At 41.2% G+C, this 27668-nt stretch overlaps 1 long non-coding RNA gene across 1 annotated transcript in view; it reads left to right on the forward strand.

Annotated features, from left to right (window-relative positions):
• The window catches only part of LOC142830367 (uncharacterized), a 107037-nt gene that overhangs the window by 24803 nt on the left and 54566 nt on the right, over window positions 1–27668 (forward strand). The window contains exons 2-3 of the long non-coding RNA XR_012905551.2: window positions 15078–15228; window positions 22405–22499. This is a non-coding gene — a long non-coding RNA (uncharacterized LOC142830367). The remainder of the gene's footprint in view (window positions 1–15077; window positions 15229–22404; window positions 22500–27668) is intronic.

A 27668-nucleotide genomic window follows, 5' to 3' on the forward strand; every position in this document is an offset into this window, starting at 1 on the left:
TGGAGGGAAGAGATCCTGGCTGTGCTTGTGGCTGAAAGAGCTTACATAAAGCTATACAGGAGGTAACTGTGAGTAACTGGGCTGCTTGGAAAAGTGTTGCCTGCTCAAAGCAAGACCAACCCCAACTGAATCATCCCAGCCAAGGCTTCATCAATTCAGGATTTTAAAACATCAAAGGATGTAGATTCCACCACCTGCCTAAGTAATCTATTCCAGTGCTTCACCACTCTCCTAGTAAAATAAATAGTTTTTTTCTAATCAGTTGAAGCCTACTCATCCCCACCTCCTCTTATTCTTTCACCTACTTTCTTCAAATTGCTGTCTATCCATAAGTAATGCCACAGGAAGGGACAGTGCAAGCTATTGAAAATGCAGCTGAATTACTGGAAAAGTGGGCCAAACAAAGGGTTGTGCAGCACTGCTGTGCATATGATGATGGGATAAGAGAAGGAGAGGTCAATGAGGCTACGTCTACACTGGCCCCTTTTCCGGAAGGGGCATGTAAATTTCATGAGTCGTAGTAGGGAAATGCGCGGGGGATTTAAATATCCCCCGCGGCATTTAAATAAAAATGTCCGCCGCTTTTTTCCGGCTTTTAAAAAAGCCGGAAAAGAGCGTCTACACTGGCCCCGATCCTCCGGAAAAAGCACCCTTTTCCGGAGGCTCTTATTCCTACTTCAAAGTAGGAATAAGAGCCTCCGGAAAAGGGCGCTTTTTCCGGAGGATCGGGGCCAGTGTAGACGCTCTTTTCCGGCTTTTAAAAAAGCCGGAAAAAAGCGGCGGACATTTTTATTTAAATGCCGCGGGGGGTATTTAAATCCCCCGCAGATTTCCCTACTACGATAGGTGAAATTAACATGCCCCTTCCGGAAAAGGGGCCAGTGTAGACGAGCCCTGAATGTATAGTTTGCAAACATGACTTACTGACTGCCATATACAGCATGCTGTAGCTAGTGTTGCATTGTTATTTATAATATTAACAGAAAATGCTGACTTGTGAAAGCTATAAAAACATTGTCAATCTAAGTACATGATTTGCACTAAGGATGTTCAAATGCGGTTAATTGACTAGTCGACTAGTTAATGGAATTTCCGTTGACTAGTCGATAGGCATTTCCGCATTCTTCCTTTGAAATGTACAAGAGCTCCTGCTGGCTCAGATGTGAGGTGGCTACCCCTTTGAATCACCGCCTCCACGCTTTTCAAAGGGGCAGTGGAGCCCAGAGTCAGGTGGGGAGTCTCCAGCTGACCCCAGGCTCCAACACTGCCCCCTCTGAAATGCAGAGGTGGCATTTTAAAGGGGTAGCTGCCGCACATCTGACCCTTGGATCAGCTGTAACATGGCTGTATCTTTGAAATATCGCCTTGGGGTTTCAAAGCGGCAGTGCCATACAGCTGTGTGGCACTACCACTTTGAAGTATCCCTTCCCCTCAGCAAAGGGGAGGGATATCGACTAGTCAAAAGACTATCCGATAAGCAAATAGTCTTATTGGATAGTCGACTAGTCTTCAACATCCTTATTTTGCACATACTTTAGTTTACAGATTACAAATAATAAGTATGTTCTTACCTGGTGCTATTTATTTTATGCCATTGAAAACTCTGTACCCTCCAGTTGCTGTTTCTGTAATTTTTACTAGTGTCTTCGTTCTACTTAGCAAGTATGTTACATGTTTTGTATATTATATCTAGTGACCATGGGGCACAACAGCAATATATTAATACAGATTTTGTTAACATCAGCAATTTCTATAATATCTAGGTTGTTTAGGAAAAAGTAGAAACATGGTTACATTTTGATTACTGAATTTAAATACTGAGTTTGCCATATGCTGCGATGTCAAACAACAAGGCTACGTCGACACTATGAGTTTTCTCGGCAAAAAATATGCTAAGGAGGGACTCATTTGCATGAACCGTGATTTCATTTGCATATTTTCTGCCGATCTGTTTTTTCGCTAAGGTTTTTGTGAAAAAACAAGCAGTGTGGATGTTTTCTTTTTGTGCAAAAATCCCTTTTCTCGCAAGATCCTTATGCCTCCAAAAAGGAGGTTTACCGTTCTTGCAGAAAAAGGGGTTTTTGCGCAAAAAGAAAATGCCCACACTGCTTGTTTTTGCGCAAAAACCCTAGCAAAAAAAGGATCTGCAGAAAATATGCAAATGAGATCGACTTGTAGATTAGACGTAGCCAACTGTAATGCCTATTATAAATTGGTACATATACTGCATGATAAATACATCCGTGTAAAGTATATTAGAAAAAATCCAGCAGGCAACAGCTGTAACTTTCTAAGGGTACATCTACACCACACCCTAAACTCAAAATAAGATATACCCAATGTGCGTAGCTTAAATTGTATCTTATTTCAAATCTATTTGGAAATTTTGTGTGTCTACACAGAGCCAAATTTCAAAACGAGCTATTTCGAGCCATCCCTTATCCCTCGTGCAATGAGGTGTACCAGAATGGTACAGCACACCTGCTATTCCGAAAAATATTTAAAAAGAACAGGGGGCTTGTTGAAGCAGGTGACACCAGATGGATCACTTGATGATCCCCCGTTTTGTTCATTCCTTCTGAAGCATCTGCCATTGATGCCCTTGGGAAGACAGGAGACTAAGCCAGATGGACCTTTGGTTTGGCCATTTTTGTATATTCTGATGAAATATATGTTGTTCTTGGTGCCTCTCAGTTCTAGCATTTATTTCCTGCTAGAAATTGATGATGAAAAGTCAAGTGATCATTCTAGAGTGTATAGCAGAAGGAATTCTAGGGATTGACTGGTAAGACAAATGCAGCTTTAAAAAAGCACATGGCAATGCTCTGGAAAAGAGCTCTGAAAGGAAGGCTTTGTATTTGTCTCCAAATGACTTCCAAACTGAACACACATAATGTGAAAGTTTTAAAAAAAAATAGAATTGTTTCATTTAATAGGCCCATATCTGAACCTGGGACCTCAGAACGTTGGGTTTTTTTTCCATTCTGAATTGTGTTTCAATATCAGAAGTAAAGATTCTCAGCTGGTATACACTGGCATAGCTCCACTGATGTCAGCAGAGGGATGTTAACAGCTGAGAATCAAGCCTAGTCTAAATTTAGAACTGATTTCAAATTACTGTACAATAGATGATGCCTGCGCCAGAAAGGAATCCATTTCAGAGCCAGTAAAGGCACAAGAATAAAAAGTAATAAAAGTGTATTTATATGTGAGCTGGGCAGAGATCATTTGGAAATAGAACTCGTCAGATATTAGAATTTCCTTTCCATTGGAAATTTTGAAAAAAAATCCATTTCTGAATGAAAATTTTATCTGACAGGAAAATCTGGAAAAAAAAGGGTGACATATTTCAAAATTAAAGAAAAGTTTCAAATGAAATTGAGCCTGGAAACCCAACCCTTGAGACTCCCCATATCCATTGAGTCTGGGACCTATAAGGTCTGTGATCATGTGGATAGTCCGCAAGGCAGGCCTGCTCTAGAGTCCTAAACTGTGGGATCCCTACCATTCCCAGTCCACATGGTCGGGGAGCTTCTGGGATCACCAGGAGCCCACTAGATTAGATGGCAGGAAGCCAGACATGTTTCTGGCTGAAATCTGACTGTTTTTTGTTGGAATTTCATCAAAACCTATATATGTCCAGGGAACATTATGGTTTTGACACTAATTGGCATTTTCTGAGGAAAACCTATTTTGTCAGAAATTTCGCAGCCAATTCTATTTGAGATACACATGCAAGGGGAGATTGACAAATTCTGCTGTGTGACCTCAGTATAAATCTTGAGTTGCTCCTCATTAGATTTAGATGGAACTCTTGTTTCTTAGTTACATGAACATAAATCCCCAACTCTTCTTAATTGGATGAGATGCAGCACTGACGTAAATGGTTGGGTAAGTTAAACTGCTTTGTTCCTTATACAGTTTCTTTGAGCAATATGCACTTGCCATGTATTTTATCACACTATTTATATCCCTCTTAAATGTGACCCAGAAATTTCCATGGCATTTATCTGCTTCTTCCAAGTCAACCGAATGTGGCCTGTGGTAGGCCAAATTTGTCCACCTTCTCCACTGCTATCACGCTATCAAGAGATCCAAATTTATCCATGTTACGAGATGCCAGTTAAACCAGTAATACCAGGATGAATAAAGTGTATATAGATTTGTAAAACACTTCTGTCGAGTTTCTTATTTAGAATTTAAATCCAAATTTATTTTGAAGGTGGATGGTGATGGTTCTTGTTGATAGACAAACAAATCAAGAGTCTTTGATGAGATGTGCTAAAAAAATACATTTTGTAATTTTGTAGACCAGGTAGAGTTTTCATTGTGGGCTGTTTACTGATTTTTTTTTAAAGTTGGCCTTGAGTGGAGTTGCATCCTGTTATTACTTATCTCTAGTATATAATTTTCCCCGTCTGAAACACAGACTTCTGTGTGAAGAGGCATAACTCTGTGCTTAGGCACACAGCCCAAATGTAGAGCTCTGCAAAAAGATTTCTATAATAATTACAAAATATATTGTTCTCACTGGGAAGAATAACAGAACTGATCAATCTTACCTCAACAACAAGAAACCAGCCAGTCTAAAACACTGATGTGACAGTAACATATAGTTTGGGACCCAAGAAGCACAATGACAATAGCAATAAAAATTCCCATTTATAGGGCACTTTATCAAACGAACATCTCAAGGTGCTATACAATAAAAACATAAGAAAATGAAATCAACCGCTGTGGGGTTGATTGAAAGGAAATCTTTGAACCTTATTCCTAAAAGTGCGATGAAAGGAAACTTCATCCCCGAGATCTCATTTCCTAAGCTTTGGGGTTTGACACAAATGATCTGGAACAGATTTCTGTCTTTTGTTATGCCAGATTCACTCTGGTGTGGCATGGTATTAGGCCTCTGATCACTGGAATGAAATCTGATTGAAAGAGGAGAGTAATCCCACTTCAAATATTAATTATGGGGTTAGAAATATTATTTGTTCTAGCAATAATGCCTGTAACTACAGAGAGATATCCTGTATCAGTTTTGGAGTGTAGGGGATTAGTTAGCTTCATTCCCATCAGGATCCTGTGGTATGGACCCTTGCTTCTGTGCGGAAACCCATTCATTTCAATTAGATGCTGTATGAGTGCATGTGTCCATCTCTGGGATTGTGTGCAGTTAATAGTAGCATTCACTTTACTTCAGATGTCTGCCATGAGAGGAACAAACTCTACTTTTCAACACTGGTTGCTAGCGTCTGTGCATAGGGAAAAAATTGGATTCCCTTCTAAGTTCCCTGAGATCCACAAGTGAGTCCCAAATACAGGTTTAAAATTATCCCCTAAGGCAATGAAAAAGCTTAGTATGTAGGAACCAGATTTTTTTCTTTGTAAAATGTGCTTTGTATTTTCTAAATAATATTTTAACTATTAAGCAAGCATATATATATATATATATATATATATATATATATATATACACACACACACACACACACACACACACACACACATACACAATGTGTATTTTTATATATATATATATATATATAATATGTCATAACAAACAAAAATATGATAACATATATGAATGCTAATCATCTGTTCTTCAAGCAATAATGAGTGTACTTCAAATCGGAGATGATTTTTCAATTCTAAATCCCAACTCTTGTCCTCTGTAAGCCTGAAAGGAGGGGTGTAGAAACTTTGTGAATTTGCCAAGTCACCAGTTAGATTTTAAAGCTGAAATCTAATGAACTAGAGTCCTCAATAAAAGGGTTATTCTATTTGATTCCATTCCTCACTATAATTCAAATAGAGTCCGGGGGTGGAGGTGGCAGGGTTAGATTTCTAAATTATCGCATGTGTTTTTTCCATGTTACCTCTTAATCTTAATAGTATTTCTTAGATCAGTACACTTGGTTATTCTTATCCGGTCAAAAAAACTTTAATTCACCATAACCACATCAATATATAGTCAGCAATTTAGCACTCAAGTGCCAATACAATCAATGTTCTAAGTGTGTGCCTAAACTACACCCCTCTGCCGATAGAGGGATGTAGAATACGCACATCACTATTGCAAATGAAGCGGGGATTTAAATATCCCATGCTTCATTTGCTTAAAAATGGCCACCGGTTAGTTTGTTTCGTTAGTAACTGCTTCTGATCGTATGCCTCCTTATTTGTACACACTTTGTAGTCCATAGATTTATTTTACAGAAATAGATAAAATATAAAATCTAACTCAGTGACCTGTCTGGAGAACTCCATTCAGGATAGCAGGTTGTGTGCATATTATTCCCTTAAAGAAATAACAGACTCAGTAGTTGGGGACTGTCCAGGAGAGGATAATAGGTCAGTACAGGCCTTGGTAAGTCATGCACATATAGATACAGGCTTCTTCAGAGACTATGAAGTTTCAGCTGTGGACATTTTATGTTCTTGGCTCAGAAGCAAGTTATTCCCAACTGATTTAAATCTACTTTTTGTTTTTCCTTTCTTCTAAGTCTTAGTTAACATACAGGATACCAGAAATGCCAAATCCCCCTCTCTGCATCTGGCCAAGGCCCTAGCATTCCCCACACTCCTGCAACTGTTCTGCCTCTTTCCACCCCCCTTCCTGCCTCTTTCAGCCCCCCTCCCGCAAATGTGCTTTGTCCTCCCTCTTCCCCTTCCTTTCCAGAGCCACTGAATGCTGCAGAACATTGGTTGTGCAGTGGCGGGAGGCACTAGGAGAGAAGGAGAGGAGCAGATCAGCTGGGGTTGCCAGTGGGCTGAGGGAGACGGTGGTACTTTGCAATCACTAATTTTCCCCCAGCAGCGTAGGAGATAATAGGGCACTCTGTGAAGGAAAAGGGGCAATTATCCTTGTCTGATTCTTGAGAAGGGTGGTTCTTACCTAGATAATGTGAGTCAATAGGCCCAACCCAACAGATGAGATTTTGCTTGGAGAGCATTAAAGTAAAGTAAAAAAGGACAATTCCAAGGAATTTTCCCACCCTTGTTTGTTTCTCAAACCAAACACTGATGATTTGTTCAGGGAGGCACCTTCCATGGTTTTGAACCTCAGCTTCCTCTAAGGGCTAGAATACGATGATGAGGCTGATTGTCTCCTGACAGTTAAATGTGCAGAGCTAGACAGAATGTATTTGGGGCATATTTTAATATCTGTGCATCTCACGCCACCAAATAAAGAGCTGTCCTGTCTTTAGTGGTTATTTTTATACTTTTTGCAATGTCCTGGTCTGTGTTATGAATGCCCAGAAATGGGCATTTTCTTAGTAATTGAGAGGTTCAATCTGTATTGTCTGCTCTGGCAACATCTGTGGTCCAGCATGGTTTTAGTTGGCCACACCCCTGATAAGTGGACATCCAGCTAAGTTTCCCACACTCCCATAAAGTTTTATATCCACTAGTCCTGGCTTTCAGTGTTCTGTGCTATTAGAAGACATTTAGGGGTAAATGAGAGCTAAATAACAGCCTAGTAAGCAGTGGAAGTGTTGGTAATGCTGCTAGAAAATACTGACCACCGGTGGTTCGGCAAAGCCTCAGGATCTGACTGGTGCTGAACTAGAGAGATTTAACCTGTACAAGAAAATATCTAACTGTCGTACCCAGAATATTTAACAGAAAGTTGGATATGTCTGTGTTTTGGAGGGTGAGAAATAAAAGCACAGATGATTGTTAATGGCAAATCTTAAATTTTTCCTTTAAAAAACCAAATCTCTTCTGTGTATAAGATGACACTTAGATTTTAGTTTCCCGCCACTGCTCCTGAATGCATAACACATGATTATTGATCTTTGCCACCAAGCATTTATGTTTAAATTTAGTGGGGAAAAACACCCTTCTGAAATCCCATGGGAAGGTTCAAGTAATGTATTCACAAGGATAGTAATCAGAGTTTTTGTCCAAGCCCTTTGTCATAAAGTAAGATGATTGGCTTTGTTATGATACTAAAACTTAGAATTCTTTCAATACTAAAGTTTTATCTCTCATTACTACTGGTGAAGCTTTGGCACCTGTAAAATTATGTAAATCTATCAGCTGTTTTTCTGTTCTTACTAGAAAGCAAATGTATACAGCTGTTGAGTTAGCAGGAACAGCACAGAGGTCATTTGTAGTTGTCGTAAATAAGGATTTCTTCACCACCCGTGGAGAGCAAATATGACTTGGTCACATTTCTGATAGGATAAATTTTGAGCTGTTGAGTTCAGTAATATGCTTGGTAAAGAAAAAGAAGGGTTAAAAATCATCCTAAAATGTCTAATAAACATCAGCTAATATTTCCTTAAACATGACTTAGTATTTCACCTAATGTCTAGCAACAGCAATTCAGTCTTTAGCTAGATTAAAACAAAACCAGTTTCTAGACCTTCAAGTCTGAGTTTTACTTATACATCCAGACAGCATGGAGGCTGCCTTGCCAGAAACTGACATAAAGGACAAATAGACCCAGTTATTATCTGTGACACAGTTGGAGCCCCGACCATATTCTATAATGATGACTCAGAGTAGTGAAACAGAGAAGCTGAAAGGGACTGGTACTACAGTAGAATTAAGCCCTGAGGACCACCTCATAGACTAGAAAACCACACAGCTATCCCTACTGTCAAAGTAGTACACTGAAACATCAGAGCAAGTGAAGATGCTGACAGTAGCATTACTTCAAGTATTTAAACACTACAGTAAATGTGTATGGTCTGCCAACAGGGTTTCATAGACTGATTAACAGCTCATCACCATAGGTTTATGGCTGAGGTAGTTGGTAATGGGACTTGTTGACCAATACCAACATAGGCTGGATTCAAATTTACAACCTACAAATAAAAGGTGCCATCTCTTAGCTTCTGCAGCACGGACACTACTCTACCAGATATTGCCACAACTTGTGCTGCCTATCTCACATTTACTAGTCCAAGAACATAGCAGGCACGGAAAATGAATTGTCCTCTCTTCCCCTTATCTTGATCTCTCTCTATGTCAAAGTTGAGGTGTACGAGGAGGGCAGAATGGGGAAGATTGCACTGCCGCCGCATGTGTCCTAATTAATTATTTTAATGTGTTTAAATCTCAGTGTCATTAAGCCACAAACCTCAGAATAAAGATACTAAGACTGAGGTGTAAGTGCTATACAAAGAAAAGTAAGTCTCAGTTTTCTCATCTGCAAAATGGGAATAATGATGCATGAAGTGGAGAGTTGGGATGATTATAAATCCTGCTGAAGGCACTCCCTGTAACTGTAGGCTAGCTGAAAAGCAGACTGAGCTCAGTGTATCATAATGCACACAGTATGATAAATGCCCAAGGGCATTTTCCAGGATCTCACTTTAAAATAGTAAAATAAAACAGTAAATAATTTCTGGACAATACATCGTGTGTGTGTGTGTGTGTGTGTGTGTGTGTGTGTTAATAACAATACAACAATACTTTGCATATACACAGCACCTTTCATTTGAGAATCTCAAAGTGCTTTACAGATGGAGAGACAGGCACAAAAATTATGACTGAATCATTGTGTTCTTCTGGGCAAGCCAAACAGGGTGAGCTTAAATAATGATGGAATAAATTGGTATTCATATATTTGTAAAGTACATGAGGAAGGAGGCAGAGCTAGTATTACATTTCTGACTGATTTTTTCTTCATTTGGTTGTATCATCGGAATGAATTGTGTAAAAATATGTAGAATGCTGCTTCTTGTTGACTAAAATTGTTATACATCTGAGTTTTTGTTTAAGGCGCAAGTGTTTCATTTATGATAGACTCTAGAGAAAGGGCAATGGCTGAGCTGAGATTTGCCACGGACACCAAATAATCATAATAGATTTCTCCCTGATTGTGAGAACATAAAAGTGTCCTCCCCCCAAAAGTCATTGTGTTGGTTGTTTACTCAGTATTGTGACATCATGCTCAATGTCCTAATGTCAGTGATCCCTTAAAATTCTATATAGAATGGGTCAGTTTACTCCAAGTCTGCTTTGCTATTGATTTCAAACAGAGTCAGATTCTATTATGTACACTGAATTTTGCACTATTGCCAGTTGCAATTATTAAAAAAAAGTCCAGTTCCTTAGATAAGCTTATTTAAAACATGCTTTTTAGAACAATGTAGCCTAAACCATGCATTTTCGTATGAGACTGGGTCTCTTATCTTCTCCTTTTCAATGAATAAACTTCCTTAAATGCCAGATTGAAAATCCATTGAAACCAATCCAGACTCCCATTAAACTTCAGTGGGTCTTTGAAGGCAATGACTCCAATGGTCTTTGGGGCAGGCCCCAACTAAGTGTCACAAGCAAGAGAGAATATTTAGGGTAGTGAATGAAACCATGCGAGGCACACGCTCCTATCACATGTGGGGCCTTGCAAAAGCCATTTCATGTCTAAACCATGTGCCTGTCCTTGGTTTACCTTGAAAACCACATTCTGTTCCTACATTCAGTTGTGCTTAACTAAGGCAAACTCGGGTTTAAATGCACTCCTAGGAGACAACACCTTGAAGAGCGATGGATGTGGTTCTTTCGTCTCTATAGGATTGTGCTCAGAGTATACATTCCTTGCGCAAAAGCACATGCCAGTGTAGACACTCTCTTGCGCAAATACTTTAACGCAAAAACACTTGCGTTAAAAGTATTTGCGCAAAATCTTGCCAATGTAGACGTAGCCTGGCATTGAATTCCATGCATATTATACTTTGTGTTTGACCTGCATCATTGTACCACAGCCAGGTGGCCAGTTTTTTTGTTTTCAACCATTCTTCCAAGCAGAGAGCAGTTGTTACAAAAATTGCACTCTGTGTGATTGACCGTTTATCGCAAAATTCTCAGAAGTTCCCTCACCACATGCATATATAGCATATAGCTTCTGCAATGAAAGGAGAAGTGTAAAAGACACCAAGGATTTTCTGCCCCAAGAGAGGGAGTTGTCACAGATATAAAACCCTCCATTAAGATTTTGAGTTGTCTTTCAAACACCCAAAATTATTAACATTTAAATTCCTTCAAAATATGACTTCAATTAAACAAGACTTCCATTGAGAGCTTTGTTTTTATGGACTCTTTTCTCCAATGCCTCTGTTTTTTGTGCATATGTTCTCTTCAGCACAACAACAAAACATGCTGAATGTTCAGGATATGGTGTAACATCACTGAAGTTACACAAGGATATTAAAAGATGAGGTGAGAGAATCATGTGGTAGCTAATTAAAGGGAAACAGGGGAGGGAACAAAAGAAATAAGAATAGTAAATGACCCAGATGATCGACCTAAATTTTCCTGCACTTTAAATATGTAGGGGCTGATCCTCCATGAAATTTTCACTATTCTATTGCATTATACATGAGGGCCTGTATGTTAAAGTCAATAGGGGCTTTTCATATATAAAACAGCTGCATGATGGGGCTTTTAATCTGCGCATGTATCTTTCATGCCAAGTGCACCCCAAAATGCTTCATAGAATTGAATAGTATAGTGACAGGACAAAAGGTTGCCATTTCTCTATCCCAGTCTGATTCTGCAATTAACAGGGCACAAAGAAAGCTTCCTTGGGTTTTGAAAGCGGGGCTACAAGAATACAGCTGTTTTCAGGGATAGGAAGCAAAACAAATTGTGAATGTGAGGTGGAGGCAAGCATCCAAGGAGTTATCCACACTCGTCAATAGCCTCTTGACAAATTTCCCATCTTAGTTGCTGTATTCGTTGTTACCAGGAGGTGACAGTATTGACACCGGTATCGAAGAGCCAATAAGAATAGAGGGGGTCATGAAGGAAGAAAGGATTTTTTTTATGCACAGGTCCATCAAAACCTGGCAGCCTGCAGTGATGGGAAAGATACATAATATGATAAAGCTTGGTTGCCGGCATGTGCGATTGAACAAACCAATGAAGAGATAACATTTGAAAGCTTTACAGCTTGGAAAGCTGTTAGCAAGCTGGTGTCTCCTTCATCATTTTTAATTTTACTTTTACTGCCCTTCATTTGCTTTGACGGGTTGATGTTGCCATGGTGCAGTTGAAATTCTCATAAAAGTGCTGTTACCCTTTCAAGATGGCTATTTTTTCCTAGGGTTTATACCACATTTTATAGTTATGTCAGAAGGTTTACTTGGTTTATGAATTCTCCAAGCTCTAAGATTGCTCTAAGAAATCCGGGTTGTGTTCTGACTTTTGCCATTTAATTTCGGAATTTTAACTACCATTACACTGGTGTGTTATCTCCTGACATTATTAGCAAAGGATACAAATTAGTCTTCTAATTAAGGTAAATAAAATACCAGCTCCTCCTTTCCCTCACCACTGCTTTCAAAAAGTAAAAAAGGTACATTTTTTTGGCTACGGATTTCTCTTTTCTTGGTCCACTAAAGATAACTTTTAAACAATATAGAAAAAATAAGATGTGATGTGGCATGATTAGCTGTGAAATGTAGCACAGGAATTGCTGCTGGCATTAATAGGAATATTTCCATTAGTTTCAGTGGAATTACAGTGTGTGAGATCAGCTGAAGATTTGGCCCCAAATACTTATATGATGGCATAAATGAATTAGCCTATAATAATAAAAACCATGTGAAGGATCTAAGGTGAAACTTTCAGCAACAGCTATCTGATGGGGTATGTCTAGACTACATGGCTCAGTCGACAGAGCCATGTAGATGAGTTTATTAGACATAGGAAAATGAAGGGGCAATTTAAATAATCGCCGCTTCATTTACATCAAAATGGCCACCACGCTGTACCAATCAGCTGTTTGGCGGCACAGCGGGGCAGTCTGGATGCGCCGCGGTCGACAAGGGAAGCCTTTGTCCACCGCTCGGATAAACCTCATTTCAGCCAAAACCTCATTTCTTGACTACATGGCTCTGTCGACGGAGCCATGTAGTCTAGACATACCCATGAAGACTTGAAGACTCTATTGAAGGGTATGCTCTTTATAGCAAGAATGGGAGTTAGGGTTGATAAGTCTTTAAAAGGACCCAGTTCTGATGCTTGACAAGGGATATTTTTTTAGATCAATGGGAATTTTTGTAGAATTATCCAGCCTGAGCAAGGGATGCAGAACTGGTGCCATACAGCATTAAATGTCCAATGGCATTGCACATGCTAGTACGCACTGTGCCTGGCTGAGCTTAATTGTCATCTTCTGTCCCCTGCTTGGAACAGGAAAAGCTATACCTGAGGTTTCAAGGCAATAGCCATGTTAAGACAATGGGAAGAGAAGGAATTTCACAATCAACCCTCATTTTATGCCACTATTATCAAAAATTAAAAGAAGACACTCCAGTGTTGCCCTCCCTCCTTTTGAATTGTCCTTCCAATAAGACTTCCCAAGAAATGAATCTGTGAGTCTAATGGTGGCAGAAACCAGACCAGTGGTGCACTTAAAATTCATAAGCGCTTGGATCTGGGATTGTGGTTTGGTCCAATCATTGATATAATGGAATGAAATGGACAAGCGAAATTAAAAAAAGCAACAGAAGTGAACAATAAACTAGATGCTGGCTCTGATTCAGCACAATATTTAAGTATATGAATACATCTACTGAACTACCTTGCCTTCACTTAGGCATTAACTCAAGCCTGTGCTTTATTTCACTATACCTCTGTGAAAAACTGTAGAAAAACTCAGCTTTCTATGGCCATAAGAGACCTAGGCCAGGTCTACATTAGATCAGGCAGATCGGCTTAAGATACTTAATTCCAGAATTTGTAGCTAGAGTTGGCTTACCATATGCTGAGCTTGGGAGAGTACCCACAGTGGGAAACCGATAAAGGGCACCCTTGCCAGTGGCTTGCTCCCAAGTTTGATTTAGCGAGTCTTAACTAGATTGCAACAGCGGCAATCTTCTGCTTAGTGTAGACAAGGCCCTAGTGTTCACACAATACATAATTTATATGAGCACATGGCAACAAAACCCAGATATTACAAATAGTAAGTCACGTATAGTTTTTTATGTCCCCCATTTTTGTCTTCGTTTTACCTTTATATCTGTACAGACTTGCACCTGGTACAAGCTATGAGAGAATTAGAGGCACATATATTAATGACCAGTGGTTTGATTGCTCACCAGGGACAGTATGGTGAACTCCAAGGTGCACCTAAATGCATATGGGTTTCCAGGGTTTATGATGAGCGGAGCTGGAAAAATTGGACTGTTTTTCTGAAATGGAAAACCTTTTTGTCAGTTCTTTTTCTTTAACATTTTAAATATACATTTGGAAAACTTTCCCCACCTCTAAGCATGAGAGTAGGCCATCCAGATGAGAAGCACTTATTTTATCCCTTTTGCAACTGTAACATGTTTGTTGGCTTTGTTTTGTTTGTGAATAAATGTTGCTAGATCAAAGGATGTGTGCTATAGAAATAGAGGACTTCTTGAAAGGTTGATTCCATCAGCGTAGGCAATGTCTCATTTAATTTTATGTTATTTTATTGTAATCAAGTGACAGTGTAAATGTCATTGCAATGATGATCTGTCTTTAAAATAGTATAATTTCATTTTGGTCTCTTGTTCAATAGTTCCCTTCTTAATTGCCTTTTCATTCAACCAGAAGACATATAGAAGCAACCACTATACAGTTGAAAAACTATTCATCGTATCAGTCACTGAGCCTCATAACGGAGTACCTTAATAAGAGCAAGTTCTGTACTTTGTGAAGGCTCAAGATGGATTATGTTCAGAGTCCATTATGTGAGCAAGGCTATCTGACTTATAGAAAATCTATCTGAAAGAGTGTTGTAGAATTGTATTTTATCTTTAAGAAATGTATTTTATAAAAGTAAGATATTTACTTCTGTTGCAGTAAAGAATTTAAACAGAAAAATTTCTCTCTAATGTTTGTTGAATCATGCTGGAATGATGAGCGAGAGCAGAAGCATACATCAAACAACCAATGTGAACAACTCAGTGCTGTATTTTATTTCAGGAGGGAAAGCTAAGCACAGAATGCCCAGTGGTGTTACCAGGAACACTTACTCACTTTCTTCCTTACATTTCAAGTCATACATATCACAAAAGAGATAACAGCACCTTCTTAACCTTTTCCCATTACTTACATTTACACAAGCACATTTTATTTTTCAGATGCTCGCAAAGGACACCAGTCCTGGATACAAAGTTGCTATGTATCCACAGCAAAACGACGGAGGAAAATTGCTTCACTACTTCATGTGCCAACTCCCCGCTCAAGATGCCCTGTCCACGACTTGGGGGACTAACCTATACATGAGAGAAGGTAATGAAATCTCCTTACAAGTTCAACATCTTCTTGCTCTGTGACGACTAATGGCAAGCACTCCAATTAATGCTAACCACATTATGGAATGTGGACACTTGTGCACCTAGGACTAGATTGAAGTCAACAACTCATTTTCTGATTATGCCTTTAGGGTGTCCTAGTTGTAAGAATAGCTTTTGGGCTTTATTACTTGTCTGGGCTAGATGCCAAGTTACAACTGTGAGAGATCCTTTGTTGCATTGAAATTTACTCAGGTTATCCCTCTCAGTTACCTACTTTTGTTTCAAATACTTCATGGCCTACAAAAATTGACTATCAAGCGGGAATGGAGGTTATCAAGGCGCCTATATGTTATATGGTACAGCAAACCCCATCTCGTCTTGATAGTCTGAGACCCCAGGAGCTATTTCCAATCCAAGTACAATTCAAAGGCAATAAGTGGTACTGGGTACGCAAGGTTTCTTAAAGTATAAATGAGAATTGTCATGATTCTTGCTCACAATTAAACTAAGTACTCAATGTACTCTATTGGCATATTAGCCCACAACATATTGGGTGGACCTTGGATATTTTTTATCTTCTGCTACAATGAGTATGAGGGGTTGGTTAGAAGCTATTTGCATAGAATATGAGTTTCTTAGCCTATGTTGCCAGGAGAGCAGCATTGGTGGACTTTGGTTCTTCTTGTTCTGTGTTCCTACACAAAATCGTATTTTCCATTGTAAATATACTCTCCACAGATGGCAATTTTGGTAAACAGCAGCTCACAAACTCATTGCTTCTGGTGAAAGGCCAGCCTAAAATGCCTATACTTTGCTCGCTAAGTTGAGTGAGCTAGATCAAAGCATAACAACAAAACCCACAACTCTATTCAAATGTTATTAAGAGAGTAGCAGATAATTTTTAGAGGCACTTATAGTAATTGAAAAATTTGCATAAGAAATGTCAAATCCACAAACAGGAAGGAAGTTGAGAGGGTAATACACAATTGTCTCTGTCAGCAGAGAGGGCACATAGGGAAATTTCAACCTCAAATGTCCTTGATCAGGAAAACTAAGGGTAACCCACACAGCTATTGTGGTTCACTATTCCATGTAGCGACACTTGTCCTTATCTCTCTCTGTAAGTGGTCTACGCTAAGGGAGCTCTATAGCCTGAGATCCCGTTGGCTTTATAGCTCAAGCTATAGAGGCTCCTGTACAAAGATCCTATGTTCAAATCTGCCCGTTGGTGGTTACATAAGCTCAGATCACTCCAAGTCCCAAGGGCAGATGGTGCACTGGTATTGTACTTGAAGCATCATGGGGGTGCTGGTCTGCAGGGGGTGCTGGTCTGTCTCAGTCCCAGACGGAGGGGGACTCTAACCTGAGCCTCCCCAGCTAGAGCTGGAGCCCTTCGGTTTCAGCCCTGGACAGTGGAGCTTTAGTGTTAGCCCCGGGTGGTGAGGCATCGGCCTGGGCCCCAGCACATCTAAAGCCAGCCCTGGTGACCCCCCCTTAAAAGTATAGATCAGAAGTTCTCAAACTGTGGATCATTTTCTCAAAATGCAGACAAATCCTTTAGGCACAGGGGCTGTCCTTTTCAATATATTTGTACATCACTAAGGCAGGAGAATCCTGACCTATGGTAATGTTATATAATACTGCCAGGTTAAGGCCCATTGCCACTCCATGCCCACAGCAACCAGTGATGACAGGAAGCAAATTTTATTCCTAAAGTAAGTATTCAGAGACCACAAATATCACCGCCTGCTGATTCTGCCTTAAAACGGGAACAATTAGGTATGTCTAGACTACATGCCTCTGCCGATAGAAGGCATAAGGGAGCGGTTGACAAAGGCTTCCCTTGTCGACCGAGCCGCGTCTTGACTCACGCTCTGTGCTGACAATCAGCTGAGCCGGCACAGCACGGCGGCCATTTTTATTTTAATGAAGCCGGGGATATTTAAATCCCCGCTTCATTCATTGTTGGGTTGCCTATTTTACATGCCTCTGTCGGCAGAGGCATGTAGTCTAGACATATCCTTAATGGCAGACAAGTACATTGTGCCTGTCCTGACATGTTGCTAGCAGTGATTTCTATAGGCCTTCAGTCTGCCATTAACCGCCCTTGGGAGGACTGCTGAGTTGGAGTGGTGGCCTGTTGAAGCCAGCAAAGCACTGTACAAGCACTCTAAGCCAGCTGTATGCTCTCGGTTCCAGGATTGTGTCCACAATAAAAGTTTTATGCACGTCTTGCTGACATTTTTGCTTAGTAAGCCAATCAGGATTGCTCCACTGTTTACCTACAGTCTTCCCCATTCGTTTGTCTAAATCGCTTTCTGTTGTCTTGTCACATGTAGATACTGTCAATTCTTTCAGGAAAGGATGACCTTTCTGTTGTGTGTGTGAAGGCGCACACAATGGTCCCCAATCTGGGTGCTTTCAGAATAGGAATAATAAATATGAATAGCAGATGCCAGGTATAATAAATAATAATACAAATCACAAGGTAATTGCATTGACTGCACAAAATATTTACTTTTCTGGTGTAAGGGAGCAATTTGACATTTGCAAGATTGGCCTTGTAGTAGAAGAGGCTGACTCTAGTGAGAAGTATACGGAACTGGCACAAAATTGTTACATTTCTGAATCCTGGCATGGCAACAGAATTTTCTTTTCTGTTTTGCCCTCTACACTTCCCTGTGCGTTGGCGTAACAGAAATTAGAGACAGTCTGGAGCTGCCCAGTTCAGATCCAATCTATTCCAGTGGTGGAGATTATCCCCTCAAAAAGATTCAGACAGCGTCTGGCCCATCTCCAGAGAAAGCTTTTTTGTGGCTGCTGTTTTCTCTCAGGGAAAGCCGGATGTGCTCTGAAGCAGCTGAAGTGTCGGATGCAAAGGCAAGTGACATTGTTTGAAAATGATGGCCATGAAACGCAAGGACCTTGCAAATCACTCAGCTGCACAGTCTTGGAATAAGAGCACTGCACTGCTGATGTATGGACTGATGTCGCCATTTAATGTGGTTTCCCAGAAAACCTTTCATAAAATTCATGACTGCAGCTGACCTCTCTGGCTGTGTTCTTCTCAGCAAAAAGGCTATAACCCAGCTCTCTAAGACTGTTCTGAAAAGTGATGTGTGATCTGAAGCAAGGTGAGAGGAATCATGTTCACTTTGCCCGATATGCTGTGACATTTAATCAACTGTTTGACTATGGGTTCACCTCCAGTGTCTGTAGCAATCTTACCGAATGACAAGATTTTGCTCCGTTCAGCTTCAAACCAAGAGCCTGATTCCAATCTCATTTACACCAGCGTGTCACGAGGGCTAGTCAGAAGTAGTCTTATTGTGGCACATGAGAGCAGAATCAGCCCGCGAGTGCCAGTTGTATTGGCTACCACTGGTTAGGTTGTGGCTTTTCCCCAGGCAGGGAAGACCGATGATAACTAAAGTTCTTGTGAAAACGTGATATGTTCTTCTAGGGGAAACTGAGGCAGCTCCTCCATGCACTGATTTTTTTCTATCCAAAATAGGTAGACTTTTCTGGTTTGTATTTTAACTGTGGTTTCAAATCTGGGTCTGTCCACTTCCCCATGTTTATACATAACACTGAAGAGTGCCATCTCAGGGTACGTCTAGACACCGCCTCTTTAAACGAGCCCGCTATTTCCTGAAATACAGCGCCAAGTTTCAAAATAAGTTCTTTCAACCTAGACTCAGAATAAGATACACAATGTGTATAACGCAAATTGCATAGCTTATTCCGCCAAAAGGGTGCTGTCTAGACACACCCTCAGTCACTTACACACAGAGAGAGAGAGAGAGAGAGATGGAAAGAAGCAGAAATGGCGTAGTGGGGAAACAAGCCTCAGCTGGAAGTGCTGAGAATTCTGTGAAGATGGAAGGGAGGAATCAGAATATCTAAACAGGTAGCTGGAACAAGAAGGAGGAAGGAAAAACACACACAGCTAAGTGCAGTTTGAACCTAACAAAGATAGGAATGAGCATCACGTTTTACACATAGGGTACATTTAGACTACGAGCCTCTTTCGAAAGATCATCTAGACAGCCACAAGACATTCAAAAAAGCAATCTGTTTTTTCAAAAGAGAGCACCCAGGCAATCTGGACGCTCTCTTTCGAAAAAGCCCTGTTTGCATTCAAGAGCTCTTTCAAAAAAAGGTGTTCTTCCTCGTAAAAGCAGGTTTACTGCTGTCGAAAAAGCTGCTGCGTTCTTTCGATTTGATTTCGAAAGAATGCGGCGGCAGTCTAGACGCAGGTGAAGATTTTTTGAAAAAAGGCCACCTTTTTCAAAAAAACTCTGTAGTCTAGACATAGCCAAAGAGTCCTCAGGACATGGAAACATCTTTCCTCCTATGTGTGACTGATTCACTGTTAACTGCCCTTATTGCTTTTAGGCAAGTTAGTTCATAATTCCTACTCCTGTCCCCCAGATCCACTGTGGCTAGCTAGGACTTTTTCAATGCCTTCAGTCCATGTGTGGTAGGGAATACCTCCTCTGGGCGACTGGGGATTAGGAGCCACATACCGCCCTTTAGACGGTGTTGACATCACACTGAGTGTATGTCTACATTGAATGCTTATTTCTAAATAAGCTATTCCGGAATAGTTATTCCAAAATTGACTAATTTTGAGGCTTCCCTGCAGTGTAGATGTGCTGAGGCAGGCTTCCCTAATGCAGACATGCTATCTTGGTTTAGAGCTCCAGGAGGCACTAGGGAGGAATAACTGAGAGAGCCCCTCCCCAGGGCCAATTTTGAAATAGCAGCAGTGGTGCGTCCACACACATCATATTTCAAAATAGCTATTTTGGAATAGGCGTTATTCCTTGTAGAATGAGGTTTACAGATTTTGGAATAAGCCATCCATTATTTTGAAATCATTTCAAAGTAACAGAATGGCTGTGTAGACGCTCACATTATTTCAAAATAATGCTAGTTACCTCAAAATAATGGTGCAGTATAGATGTACCCTGAGCGATCTTGAAACACTTGCATTCTTCTGCCAGTAACATTGTGTATGCTTCTCCAAGAGTGTGGAGGTGAGGTGGACTTTCAGAGATGAGAAATTGTTTCCTTCTTCCTCTCCCATGGATGTAGGTTTCACATATCATGGATGGTTGGGGAGAGACAGCAAGGGAGTCAGGCTTTATTTGGAGGGAGGAAGTGTCTCATTCGGTGGCAGTGATGCTGAATGCTAATGAAGCAGTACTTGTGAGTCATATATTGAGTAGATAAATCCAGGCACTGAACAACATAGAAGCAAGTTAGGTACCACAGTTGTTCAATCTGAAAGTAAAATGCAGCCCCAAATTATCCCATTTCCAGTTCAAACAAGCTGTAGATGTACAGTAATAAAGAGCAATAGCTTCAAAAATTTACAGTATAATTAATTTGTTTTATCCTAGTTCTGTCTGGGCTATATAGCCCTGCTTGCTGTTTTATTTACTTCATAGCCACTCTCATTTTGTAGCTATTCCCTTTCGCTTGTAAACTCTAAGGTCAGTCTAAGGACAAGATGTTGCTTCCCAGAGATGAGTTGTGAACAAATACAAGTAAACTGTGTTAGTGCTTCTTTCCTTCTGCAATTTCTGAAAACCCAGTCTGGAAAGAAAAATCTCACATAGCTCAGGATTTAGGTCCTGAATTCAGATTTCAAGGTTGATGTCATTTAAATGAATGTCGCGATTCAGGAAAAAACAGAGTCGTTACTGAGTAAGATAAGGTTATTCAGTGCAGTGCTTGAGCAAGAGAGAATTACAGACCTTTTCCCCCTAACCCGAAAAATGTATAAGGCTAGAACCCAAGTTCTGTAAGTTTTGGTCATTGATTTTTTGCAGTAGAAGTTTCATTTCATTGTTTCTATTAAAACATTGTCTCTTTCTTCAGAAGCAATGAATGCTCAGGACAGTGTGGACTAGATAGTACACCCTTTGGGTATCATTTGTACTTGTGGCAGAACATTAGTACAGAAGTTATAGTCATACCTAGTGCTCTAAATATTTGAACTGTGAGGGCAACAGATCTTAACCTCCAGCTAACACGTTTGAATTATAGAATTGGAGACAGTAGTACTACAAGAATCGGCTCCTCATTCATTTTCTTTTTCCAAACAATACAAGTGTGCTGGTGCTAAATGCCTTCATTTATATGTGAGTACAATAAAGATTAGTCTTTAATTATTTCTGGCATATGTCCTTTACATTTAAAGCCTGCAAATCGCAATGGGCAAAGGGTAATCCATCTTAACAGTTTACACCTCCCTGAGGATTTGTTGATTGACATCAAAATTGGTTTTTCCCCCCCGCCTGATTGACAGGATGGCAGGTGTGAAGTGATGGCAGAGTGCTGTAATAATGTGTCAAAAGACCTTAAATCAAGACTAATGTGGCTTCAATGATAAGCTCCCAAAGGTTTGTATGGCAAAAAGGCTTTGAGAAACTCCAGGGCAGATTCATCTTGGTACTGTAATGTCTTTGAAAGGCCTTAACTAAAGAGCAGTCTAGACATTCCAAAGACTTTGGGGCAGAGTTGTAAGGAAAAGCTTCCTCTTACAAAGACGACAGAAGGAGAAAATCATTTCTGTTCAGATTAGTTTCATTTTTTACTAATGGGAACGGCCAGACTGGGTCAGATCAAAGGTTCATTTTGCCCAGTATCCTGTCTTCCAACAGTGGTCAATGCCAGATGCCCCAGAGGGTATCAACAGAACAGGGAATCATCAGATGATCCCTCCCCTCTCAATCATTCTCAGCTTCTGACGAACAGAGGCTAGGGACACGATTCCTACCTATCCTGGCGAAAAAAAAAAAAGGGTTAAAAAAGAACTAGAAAAATTCACAGAGGAGAGGTCCATCAATGGCTATTGAAGTCCTGGTCTTCACAATATCCGCTTGGAAGTATTTCTTCATGCAACACACAGTCAACCTGTGGAACTCCTTGCTTTTGTTTTTTGTAAACCTGTTACCTATTAATTTCATTTGGTGACCCCTAATTCTTCAGTGATGGAAACAAGTTAAAGAACTTTTCCTTACTCACTTTCTCCACACTAGTCATGATTTTATAGATGTCTATCATGCCCTTCCTTAATCTCCTCTTTTCTAATGCTCCCTCATGCCTTCATTTTACTGTTTTAAAGTGACATTTTAACGCAAAATTAACTTTGTTACAGGGTCTGGAGGAGATAACAGAGAACTCATTTCTAACAGACACTGCTGGACAATCCATATGTATAGAAGTCAGCATCTCATGAGTGCCCAGACACAGGTAAGATAGTAAGATTTATTTTTAAAGGTGGGAGCAAGGGTGTGCAGGGCCACAATCTCATTAAACAGGTTCTGTGGCCTGGCATATATATGAGTTTCACCTGAAGGGTTCTGGAGTTTGATTATGCAAAACATAAGCATAATGGATGAATTTGCCTTTTGTTTAAAATGTGGGCTTTCATGCCAAAATAAAGAGGAAAAATATGAACAACTAGTTTTCAATTGGATGATTACCAACAGAAACGTTGTACACTCTACTTACACAATTCAGATGAGGTCTGCTTGAAAACCCACTGAACTCAATAGAACGTTTATTGATATGATGAAGCTTTAGGTGGAGTCCTTCTGAACTGCACTAGTTTTGCCATTTTTGTTCTGGTTAGTTGTGAGGGCTCTTTGCAGGACTAAGCAGAGACATTTCACAATTGTTATACAAGTTCAGCGACAGCATTTTTAACGCTAATAGAAAAAATGTCAGTCCTGTAGATTGTGTCTCTTCCTTTCATTTTGTGAGCCTGTTCTAGTGGTAAGTTCTGGGTTTATTCAAAACCTGAAAGTCATTAGTATTCTGTTTTGCCGTTGTCTGCATCTATGCTGCTTTTCTATATTAAAAAAAATGCCAAAACCACCTCTTAAAAATACAGAAAATATATACCTAAGAAGCAGGAATTCCAATTTATGGTAAGGGCAGCTAGAGTGTTCCAGCGGTTGGTATTTTGATGTAAAGACGTTTCTCTGTTGCTCACTGTTTAAATTGTTGTAGTAATAAAATTATCAGACAGCATTTATTTTCTATGATGGCTGATATGAAATGAGCTGACTATCACGATCCAGTCTGTAGTGGACAGATATCAGGGGTTTACAAGAGTCTCCATTCACCATGGATGCCCTAGTTAGCAGTTTCATTAGATATGCTGAGAACTAATGAGGAACAGAGAATGACATATCTTAGGATTTCTTTTAAGGTTGCATACCGGGATGAACCATGGTCGTGGGAAAGTTTGGGCAGCTTCCTGTGTGTGTGTGTCTGTGTGTGTGTGTGTCTGTGTGTGTGTGTGTGTGTGTGTGTGTACACACTGTACCTGTCCTATGGAAAAGTAAGTTTAATTTCTCCAATGCTATCCAGTATCTCTTTCAAAGTTAAATGCATTTTACATTGAACATTTGTAATTTTCTTCAAAGGAGTAAGTAAAATGAAATCCATATGGTTTCAGCAGTGACCAGGATGTCCCTTTGCGATATAAGCCAACAACAATCAGTGGTAGCCTGGACGTGATAGAGAAACAGTCCTTCTGCTGAGCTGCGTGTAACTCTAGCTTCTATGCATGCTCATTCTAGATCTCTTCCTTATAGCTCTACCTGACTGCTGCATTACCTATCATTAATGAAACAGGCATGAAATTACAGCAGTTCAGGTATTGCGTGGAAGAGAAAGGCAAGCAGGTAAATGTACAAAGATTGCCTTGTAGTGCATTTTAAGAAAATTGTTAACCAGTTAGCAAGAAATTCTGTTTTCCAGTACAGGCAGTCCCCGGGTTACGTACAAGATAGGGACTGTAGGTTTGTTCTTAAGTTGAATCTGTATGTAAGTCGGAACTGGCATCCAGATTCAGCCGCTACTGAAACTGATCAGTTTCAACAGTGGCTGAATCTGAACGCCAGTTCTGACTTACATACAGATTCAACTTAAGAACCCCAGGCGTCCCCAAGTCAGCTGCTGCTGAAACTGATCAGCGGCTGATTCCAGGAAGCCCAGGGCAGAGGCTTCCTGCAGTCAGCCACTGGTCAGTTTCAGCAGTGGCTGACTTGGGGACGCCTGGGGCAGAGCAGCTGGGGTGCTGCTGGGTTGGTCCAGTAGCGGCGCCGCTCCTCGGCGCTACTGGACCAACCCAGCAGCACCCCAGCTGCTCTGCCCCAGGTGTCCTGATTCAGCTACTGCTGAAACTGATCAGCAGCGGCTGAATCAGGACTCCTGGGGCAGAGCAGCTGGCGTGCTGCCGGGTTGGTCCAGTAGCGCCAAGGAGCGGTGCTGCGGGACCAACCGGCAGCGCCCCACCTGCTCTACCACAGGCCCGGGGCTTTGCTCCAGGTCTCCCTGGTCTGCTGGGGGGGGGGCCGCTAGCTGCGCCCCCCCCCCCCAGCAGACCAGGGACACGGGGAGCAAAGCCGCAGCGTCGGCGGGGTGCCGCGCCTCCCCGGCTTTGCCAGAGCAAAGCCTCAGAGGCGCGGGACCCCTCCACCTCCCCGGCTTTGCTCCAGGTGTCCCTGGTCTGCTGGAGACGGTCCCCAGCAGACCAGGGGCACCGGGAGCAAAGCGGCAGCAGCGGCAGAGTCCCGCGCCTCCCCGGCTTTGCCAGAGCAAAGCCTCAGAGGCGCGGGACCCCTCCACCTCCCCGGCTTTGCTCCAGGTGTCCCTGGTCTGCTGGAGACGGTCCCCAGCAGACCAGGGGCACCCGGAGCAGCTTTTCTCGCCCCAGAGGTCGAGGTGGCGGGACCGCTGCGCTCTGGGCGGTCCCGCTGCCTGCGAGCTCCGGGGCGAGAAAGCCCCGTTCGTAAGTGCGGCTCCGACGTAAGTTAGATCCGCGTAACTCGGGGACTGCCTGTACGCTTACTGGCTATGCAGAACTTGTGATCTGAACTTTGGAGATGGCTGCTCTACTTATGGCATAGATGATGATAACCGTTACCACGAGAGAAGAATCTGTGGGTAAAAAGAGGTGGTCCCAGCTTGAATATAGGACAACTAAAGTGAGATTTTGCCCGTGAGGAAAATAAATAGTACAAAATGAACCCAGGTGAAGAGTCAAATGAGGAAAATTTATTAATCAGAAATGGTTAATTAATTATTCTTAACCATTTAAATTTTTAAGGGAGAAAAACCCAGCGTTGTCCCCCCCCCCCAAACAAGAAGAGTGTCGTTTAGGTACCAAGAGAGGGTGGGAATGATGGTACAGAAAGGGATTGGACGGTATTACTTTAGGACTGAAGGAGGAGGATATAAAACCATCTGATTGAAGAGAAAAAGGAATAAAAATGTTCTTTACAGAAGCAGACCAACAAATGTAAAGATCTCTGGAAGTGAGAGAGAGTGTTCATGGCACTGTCATACAATATTAATGCCAACTTAGGCTGCCTAAACGGAAGAGTGGAAGGCTAGAGAATTAGGGAATGCCCATCCTTCCATGCCCCTCACCTACTTTAAATCTGCCCAAGCCACATTTTTTCCAAAAGGCCTTTCCTTTTTCGTCGGGTTCCTAGCGATCTAGGGGTGTGTCTACACAGCAGTGTAACTCAAAATAAGATACGGAATTTGAGCTACGCAAATTGCGTATCTTATTTCAATGCTATTTTGAAATAACGTATTTCATCATTTGGTGAAATTTGGAAATAAAGTGCCATTCTGAAACGTCCTTTACTCCTTGTAGAATGAGGTTTACAGGGACGGCGGAATAACAATCCTGAAATAGCTATCCTGCATCTTCACAGCAAATCTGTTATTTCAGGATACTCCGGTATCCGGAAACAGCATTGCAGTGTAGACATACCCCAAATGACTATAACACAGTTAGCACGTTCCTCATTTCCACAGTAATGATTTAACGTGCTAATGAAGCCAACATTTATAAATCAGAAGTGTCAACACAAGGTACCTGATTAGTAAAAAATAACAACAATAAAATAACGAGAGATGGCATATAACCTGTTGATTTTATACACAGCTGCTTTATTTACTCCGCTAGTAAAAGGGATATTTGAGCTTTACTTGGTGACAAAGCAAATATCCCCAGTAAAAATTACATTCCTTTAAAGCTCAAAGGCCCACCATAAACAAGAGAAACGTGGGAGAGGGAGAGAATGCTGGCCGGGGATGAGCAACCAAAAGCCATTCAACCTATTCATTCATAAGCCTCCAGAAACTCATCTGCTGTTACTGTTTCCCCTGTTACATGCATTTTAGACACTCTGGGTATGTCTACACTACCCCCCTAGTTCGAACTAGGGGGGGTAATGTAGTCATACGGAGTTGCAAATGAAGCCCGGGATTTGAATTTCCCGGGCTTCATTTGCATAAAGCCGGCCGGCACCATTTTTAAATGCCGGCTAGGTCGGACCCCGTGCCGCGCGGCTACACGTGGCACAGACTAGCTAGTTCGGATTAGGCTTCCTAATCCGAACTAGCTGTACACCTCATTCCACAAGGCATATAGCTAGTTCAGATAGGAAGCCTAATCCGAACTAGCTAGTCCATGCCGCATGTAGCCGTGCGGCATGGGGTCCGACCTAGCCGGCATTTAAAAATGGCGCCGGCCGGCTTTATGCAAATGAAGCCTGGGAAATTCAAATCCCGGGCTGCATTTGCAACTCCGTATGACTACATTTCCCCCCCCCCCCAGTTTGAACTGGGGGGTAGTGTAGACATACCCTCTCTTCCCCTCACCCCACAAATGTAACTTATAGGCCTGAGAAGACTGAAGTTACTGCTTGGTGCCATTTTGGTTGTTAGGTTGGCAGGCGTGTGTGGGGAGAAGGGCAATGGTGGATGTGTGCATTAAAATTGCTACTTCTTTTCAAATGATGAGGAAGCAACATTCTTCTCATAGCTTTGTGAATTTATGGAAGTTTCCCACATTATTGTTTGTCAGCTTGGGTTTGGGTCTTTGGTCCTATCAGCCTGCCAGAACTTAAATGTTACAGCATAGGCCACTCTCCTCAGGAAAGCTGCACAAGCCAAGGGTGCTAAGAGCTACAGTTGGTTGGTTTTCATCTAGCCTATATCTCTGAAATCTATGTGTTGCGGAAACAAAATACAGGACTATGTAGCACTTTAAAGACTAACAAGATGGTTTATTAGGTGATGAGCTTTTGTGGGCCAGACCCACTTCCTCAGATCAAATAGTGGAAGATACATTACAAAGATAGCTTCCCCAGTTATCACCTCTAATATCATTAGCTCACAGACATTTACCTTCCCCCCCCCCCCCATCCCCTTTCTGTTCTGAAATTTGATTTGTCCTTTTCATATGTGTTCATTTTTTTAAAATTGTATCCTTTGGTATATATGGTTGTGACTATTTTCATCACCTAATAAACCATCTTGTTAAAGTGCTACATAGTCATAGAATCATAGAATAATAGGACTGGAAGGGACCTCAAGAGGTCATCGAGTCCA

This window comes from Pelodiscus sinensis, chromosome 8 (genome assembly GCF_052426305.1).
Source record: "Pelodiscus sinensis isolate ZL-2025 chromosome 8, ASM5242630v1, whole genome shotgun sequence".
NCBI lineage: Eukaryota > Metazoa > Chordata > Testudines > Trionychidae > Pelodiscus > Pelodiscus sinensis.